General features: G+C 42.3%; 1 protein-coding gene across 1 annotated transcript in view; it reads right to left on the minus strand.

Annotated features, from left to right (window-relative positions):
- Positions 1-8,123, minus strand: part of LOC140588728 (uncharacterized) — a 462,332-nt gene that overhangs the window by 266,408 nt on the left and 187,801 nt on the right. The gene's annotated exons all lie outside the window — the stretch shown is intronic.

An 8,123-nucleotide genomic window follows, 5' to 3' on the forward strand; every position in this document is an offset into this window, starting at 1 on the left:
TAACGCACAATAAAACGTTAACCTGATAAAAAAATAGTCTACAATAAAACTCCTAATATTTGATGAAGTTAAAAAAACATGCATATTTAGCAACGAGAATGGACAGTTAAGCTGATTTGTTATTCTGACTGCAGCCTTTCTATTTTTCCTTAAGACCAATGTGGATAGCATTCTGATTTCATTACATGCCTGATCATCTATGATGCACTGTATGTGATTCCAAGTGACCAAAAATATCTCATTTTTATGAATCCTATTTTACTTTATATTTTAGTCTAAGTTTCTTCTTTTTAATCTACATTATTTTGGAATAAGATTATCAGATGCAATGTGTCCCACAAAACACTCACAGTGGCATTGCAGCAATATAGATATACCCCTGAACACAAAGTGTTACGAGCCCCAGTCTAGGGTTGGGGCTTAACAGAATGGAAGGGAAAGGGGATTGGGAATAAGGGAAACACAGGGTGTGGTGCACAAGGGAACACACGTGGACAAAGGGGTATATTTTTATATTTTTCTGATTTTATTTTCACGCGACAGACACAGAACAAACAAACCCGGTGCAAAAGGACTCAGGAGTGATTATAGCCAAAATAACAAACAGAAAGCCCAACTACCGTACGCAACCCAAATCTAACTTAACTACGCGCACGAGAAATCAAAGAATAAAAACAAGTGCTACACCTCACTCCCTAACCAAACGGCATACACAAAAACTTGCAAACAAAACTGGCAATCACTCCCTACGTACCTAACACACACACAGACAGAACTTGTAAAGGAACAGGTAGCCTATAGCGCAATTCCTCATCGTCTGCCTTTGTAATGCTGGCCCCAGTTCAGCACACAGCTCCAAAAGGATTGCTCTTGGAAATCTGAATCGACTTAGAAGCCAGTCATCATCATGGGCCAAGAAATCACTATGATCCCTGAATACACGCTCTCTTCTAATTCTTCCATAAGCTATGTCTTCCAATAATATCAACTTCTGCATGGATAACACTGTACCGACCAGGAAAGTACGGTGTTACTCCAACAACAAACCATGGCTGACTCCAGACCTGAGGACTCTGCTGGAGCAAAAAAGGAGGGCTTTCGGATCTGGAGATCGACAGGAAATTAGGAGAGCCCAGAAGGAGCTAAGGAGAGAGATAAGGAGGGGAAAAGACAGCTACATGAGGAAGCTGGAGGAGCAGCTCCAGCAGAGCAACACCAGAGGTGTGTGGAGGGGACTAAATACCATCACCGGACGGAGCACGGCGAGTGGAGGGGGTCCAGGATTGGGCTAATAGACTGAACCAGTTCTTTAACAGGTTTGACTCAGAAGCCCCCCCCCCCCTATCCATCAGAGCTCATCACACCTCCTCAACACCTCCCTGCAACCCCCCACAGCAGTCACAGCACCGGGGATATTGGCAGCACCCCATCTGCCCCCTTTGTCCCCCAACGGCTCTACTGCCCCTCCCCCTCATGCCGTTCATCAGGAGTCACCCACCCACAACCTACACTGCGGCCTTTCCATCACAACTGACCAGGTGCGGAGTCAGCTGATGAAGATGGAAACCAGGAAGGCCACGGGTCCAGATGGAATCAGCTCCAGACTGTTGAGGGACTGCGCAGGTCAACTGTGTCAGGTCATCACATACATCTTTAACCTCAGTCTCAGTCTGGAGAGGGTCCCCATTCTGTGGAAGATGTCCTGCGTGGTGCCGGTCCCAAAGACAACGCACCCCAAGGAGCTAAACCACTTCAGACCTGTTGCCCTGACTTCACACCTGATGAAGACCATGGAGAGGATTGTACTTCACCACCTTCGCCCGCTAGTCAGGAGGGATCTGGACCCGCTGCAATTTGCCTACCAGCCGAACATCGGGGTGGATGATGCTGTCATCTACCTGCTGCATCGGGCCTTCTCTCACCTGGAGACGGCTAGGAGCACTGTGAGAGTCATGTTCTTTGACTTCTCCAGTGCCTTCAACACAATCCAGCACTCAGTGCTGAGGGGGAAGTTAGAGGGAGCAGGAGTGGACCATCAGTTGTCTGCGTGGATTACGGACTATCTCACCAGGAGATCCCAGTATGTGAGACTCCGGGACGTTGTGTCTGAGGTGGTAGTCTGTAGCACGGGGGCCCCATAAGGAACAGTACTCGCCCCTTTTCTCTTCACCCTATACACTGCGGACTTCAATTACAACACGGACACTTGCCATCTACAGAAGTTTTCAGACGACACCGCCATTGTTGGTCGGGTGTCAGAGGGGAACGAACTAGAATATAGGGGGGTCATCAATGGCTTTGTCAGCTGGTGTGAACGGAACCATCTTCGTATCAATGCCAGCAAGACGAAGGAACTGGTGATTAACTTCAGCAAGAAGTCTTCTCCTACTACACCGGTGAACATCCAGGGTCTGGACATTGAAACGGTGGAGGAGTACAAATACGTGGGTGTTCACCTCAACAACAAACTGGACTGATCTACAAACACTGAGGCAGTTTACAAAAAGGGTGTAAGTCGTCTTCACCTGCTAAGGCGGCTAAGATCCTTTGGGGTGAACAGGACTCTCTTAAGGACCTTCTATGACACTATAGTAGCATCTGCTATCTCTTATGCTGTGGTCTGCTGGTGTGGTGGAATTTCAGAGAGGAACAGGGGGAAACTGAACAAACTGGTGAAGAGGGCCAGCTCTGTCCTGGGCTGTCCACTGAAATCCATCGAGCAGGTTGGGGAAGAGAGGATGCTGTCTAAGCTGACATCCATTATGGACAACACCCCCTACCCCCTGCATGAGACTGTACAAGCTCTGAGCAGCTCGTTCAGCAATAGACTTCTACACCCACAGTGTAGGAAGGAGCGCTACCGCAGGTCATTCTTACCAGCAGCTGTCAGACTTTATAACACAGTTTTAGCGTGAGTATTTTCTACTCATATACTGTCTAACGGACATATCATATGTCTTTAACTGCTGTTACTGATTTGCAGCTTGAGTGTACATTGTATATTCACCAGGATCATTCACACCCCACCCCACCCCCACACTTGTGTACATATCTCTGTACATTTTGTACATATCTCTGTACTTGTTTATTTATTTCTAAAACTTTGGTTGTGTGTATCGACAACTGACCTACCTGCTCTTGTTGTTCTACATTACTTTTGTATAAGAGCTCTGTAACACCTAAATTTCTCATTCGTGGGATAATAAAGGTTTATTCTATTCTATTCTATTCAATAACGCAAGAGTTGCCATGGTACACTCTCAGGAAAAAAGGTATGAAACTGTACCTTTTAAGGTACAAGTGGCCGTCGCTGGGGTGGTACCCTAAAGGGTACAATTTTGTACCTCTAGTCAGAGGTACAAAATTGTACCTTCTAGCTTTGTACCATTTAAGGGGCAATTTTGTACCCCAAGGAACAACTGTACACACTTGCAATGAAGGCAAAAAGTGTACCTTATCAGGATACTGTCCCAACCATTTTGATTCTTTTGGTGTCCGCGTGCATGTGTAAATAAATCGATAAATACCATGGCTAACAAATACACAATTTTATTAAGAAATGTTCTTTTAAAACTATTTAATTCATTACACCTCACAACAGCAGTTGTGTCAAGAAAAAAATCTCTCTTCAATGAAAAACTCAAAACTCATCAGACCATTTGACAAGTATAAAGCAGTCATTAACAATATATATATATATATATATATAATTTAAAAAAAATTTAAAAAACAAAAAGGTAATAGGCGTACAGGAAATTGTCCACTGTGCAATCATTACAAATTCAACTGGACAAATACAAGTAACTACTGTTTAACATTAATATACACCTTATTAAACAGGCTATATCAATTACTGCACATTTTGAAGTTTACAGCAGTTTGTCTTCAGCAAGAATATCTAGTGCTAATAAATAACTTGTCATCAACATTGTAGGTATCTAACGCATGGTAATCAACCTCTTCACCTGGCGAGAGGACAGTCCATTCATTCTCACATTTCACACAGAATGAATAATAATGACGACAAAAGGAAACAGGAATTAACAGCTTGCCACACAATAACCAGTCTGTGTCTATGTTCAGAATGTACTTAATCTGAAAGAACAATGGAACAGCTTCTGCATGCAGATGACCCACAGTAAACACATCTTTAACACCATATTTGACATCATTAAGCACTACTTCTGTTACTCGTTGAAGTTGTTTGCTTTCAAAATTTACATGGCTGTATTTCTTATTCACTTTCACTGAATGCTGTAGAGCCAAAGGCAAAGATTGAAATGGTGTGCTCACACAACATCCAGCAACTCTCTCATATTCCCCCAACATATTAACAGAAGACAATTCCCAACATTGTCTATGTTGATGTCGCTTACTTAAAGTGGATGAAATGTTAACAAAATTTCTACACGTGCTGGCAACCTGTTTGAAATATTGATGTTTTCCTTCAAACCTTAAACACCATAAAGAACGCAAAGGCCCATAACATAACATCAAACGAGAGTAATGGATTAAATAATGACATTTTGGAGTGAGAACATCACCAAATTCTTTAACTGTACATGACAAAAACTCAGAAACTAAGAGATCAAGAGTGGGAAGCCATTCTTTTTTTACAACTGGTGCCATTACAATGTCAGAAATTTCACGACAAAGTAAGTAGACATGCCAGTAGCTACAGCCCTCAGGAATTCTGTGTGCTACCAAGAAGGGCAGCAGGCGAAATAAACACCATTTCTGTGAGGCAGATCCTACTATACTGCAGTTTAGAATTTTTTCAGAAAGAGGAGCAGGCTTATTTTTCTTATCATTCTGTCCAATAGTAAAGTTTTCTCAGCTCTTCGTTGAACTCTTGTATGGTTATGATTTTCTCTCTGTGAGCTTTACTTAAAACAAGCCGCAACACTAAAGGAAAAATCATGCATCACATCCGGAGGTAGACACGTTGTAATATTAAAGTACTGTAGTTTGTCAAAAGGACAGCCTCCCGTAACACCATAAATGGTTTTGGTGTCTGGATTTTCCTTTACACACTCTAAGTGGTATCTGTGGACATCTGTAGTTCTTAAAACAAAGTCAGATTCATTAAAGCATCTCTTAATGTCACCATGTGTGGCCATGCAGTACCTACAAATTCTACCAGCATTAAAAGGCATACTGAATCCACCTATTAAGTGAGAGGAAAGGTTATCAGCAGATATAACTGCAACAGCTGCGCAAACATTTTTTTCCGAACCATCAACAAGAATATTAATTCCTTCTGATGAAAGCTTTTTAAGATCATCGATCAATGGCTTCAAAATTTCATCCAGTCAAAATTGTTTTACATGGCAGTAGCGGACAAGTAAAGCTAAATGAATATGTTTTAACTGAGAGCAATACTTTGTACCCACATTTCCAACAGTATAATAAATTGCACACAATTTGTGCTTGTTACGTTTAGACCCCAGTGGATTACATACTTCGAACTCATCTTCATAAAAATGTAATCTTAGGGCTTGTGGGTTACCTGTAAAGAATTTGTGGTTTTTGAAATGAAGTCCATCTCGATAATCATGTAGAACAAGTTCATCTTTTTCTACATTCAGCTCAGTTTGTATTTGGTCCCAAATGTCCTCATGAGAACAGTATTTCCTTAATACCTCACAAATAGGAACATAAGAGTAACTTCCAGTCTTGTTACCACTTGAGTCTCTTAGTGTGTACTGTACAGGTTCAGTCATCTCAAATTTTTCTTTACAAAACTCTTTTAACATGTGTGGAGACCTAACAAGTCTTGAGGCCTCTGAAAAAAAATCTGGGGACTGTAGCACTTCTTGAAGTTCTGGACATGCTGCAAGATCAAAGCAATTTTTTCCTAGATGATATGCAAGAAACTCGTCATAGTTCTCTTTAAAAAAACTAAACAGGAAATTAACATCATCCAAAATTTCTTGCTGGACTGACTGAGGCAGGTGATTTTTTTCTCTGCATTTCAAAATGAAGGCAAAAAGGTTTTCTCTAAATTGCTGCAACAGCTCGTTCATGTTTGGGGGTAAAAAAGCAACATCAGTAGTACATTCTTCCTCAACTTCCTCAAGCAGAGGCAGAGGGTCAGTAGTCGCTAGAGAGGTTACCTGGCAGTATAGGCGGGGCCTATTTTGTGGGCGGAGCTTAAAGCTCTGTCCCATCTGTGACGTCATAAGCGGGAGGTGGGCGTATCCTCTGTTCTGATTGGTCGGTGGGGAGGGGGGTTTTGGCCAATGGGGAGGGTGGTTTTGGCCAAATGGTATACATGCTTATGCCACGTGTTGCCGATAGGGGGTCGTATGGTTTGGGGGGGGTTGTTAAACTTTAATACAATAAAATACATTACATGTATTTTATTAATGTGTTATTTTTAACAACGTTTTTAAGGAATAATAAAACATATAGCAGGATGAACGTAAGCTAGGGCAAAACTTTAGTGATACATTTTAAACAAGTAGAGACATGCCCCAAGCGAAACACCGTATTTTTAAACAAACGACACGTCCCAAACTTTTAACTTTTAAACAAGACCAAAAGAGCAAATGCGAAACAAGCACAAGCATTTTAAACCCATTACATTTAACCAACGTATTTAAAGAACAAGAAAACCTTTTAGCGATATTTACCAGTGTTAGGTTGAATAAAACATTTAACCAGCAAACATCTTAACCCCGCAACGGAGCGAAGCCGTCCGGCGGCCAGCCTGTTTGAAACTTGCGGGTCGAATGGGCGATCGCTGGGGGCAGCACGCGTGACGCAGTCGCACTCACGCAGACACACGTTCAAAATGGCCGGCGGAGGCGGGAATTGTAAACGCAAGCCCATGTCCCTTAATTGTGTGAACACGCCACCATACTGACAGAATGCGCATTAACTCTATTTGTTAATCTGACTTATTTGTAAACAGTATAAAATAATCTATTTCTAATTAAAATAAAAGTCGGACTCTAGCACCACAAGTCCCGACTGTTTAGCAACATTGATCTAATTTCATCAATGGCCGCCTAATCACAAGGAATAATAGAATTATCCGCTCCCAGGCTATTAGACATATGGTGTAGTCATAAAAATCGCTGATGTTTACACGAATCCATGCATCAAACAAAGAATAATGGTTCGTAAGACAACCATTTCAAAATGGTAACAACAAACGGATAGGTCGGAATAGACCGGTCATCCGTTCCCAGGCAATTATCCATTTGTCGTAATGTCATAAAACGTCGCTAATGTTTTTCCCGAAACCGCACAGCAAACAAAGAATATTGATTGGTAAACCAGATGACAAGTATACCCCCACCAAGCTGGGGGCTTATTAAGGGGGCGAGCGCTAGGTTCACATTAACACTCACGTCAAGGACTCGAAGGAGCGAAAGAAACGGACACTTCATTTTTCTGAGCTGCGACATATCAACGTTGGAAAATGGAACTCTCGAGGTAAGCTACATTTTCATTTAAATTTAGGCTATTTTACAATTGCTGATATAGATTTTTTCTGCTGTGAAAACATATTATTGTTATTTTGACCAAGAATTTTCCATGCTGTAAAGATCCTGGCAACACGGTGATACAGAGAATTGGAATAGCGGTAAGTTTTCGAACATAGCCATGGATTTTACTGATTAAATGTGACAAAAGACTGAAAGTGTTTTTGCTCACATTTTGCAGCTGACGACGACGACACTGAACTGCGTGAACTGCTATGCACGCCAACGGTTATTTTCAGAGATAATCGTGAAGGGCCCTGGCAAGTTAGCCATAAACGGAAAAGAGCGGATAGTTTTAACGGTACGTTGGCCTATATCGCTTACCCCGTATCATTGGTTTTTCTGTATGAAATGCTTAACAGTGACTGTTCTTTAATAGACACGGCGGATGATGAATTGCTGGTCGCAGCGGCCGAAAAAATTGAAGCGGAGCTAGCAACGGAAAGCGGGCCGGGCCAGCCGACTGGACAACTGGAATTTGAGCGACCTGGGGCTTCACAAAGTGCACCATCGGACCAAGGAGGATCTGCGTGCGGTGTTCCAGCATCCTCGCCCCGTGCGTTGCCGGAATCACCGCTGTGGTCGCAAGATACCTCACCCTTAACACCTTGGCAATTACCTGTTGTAAAT

This window comes from Paramormyrops kingsleyae, chromosome 4 (assembly GCF_048594095.1).
Source record: "Paramormyrops kingsleyae isolate MSU_618 chromosome 4, PKINGS_0.4, whole genome shotgun sequence".
NCBI lineage: Eukaryota > Metazoa > Chordata > Actinopteri > Osteoglossiformes > Mormyridae > Paramormyrops > Paramormyrops kingsleyae.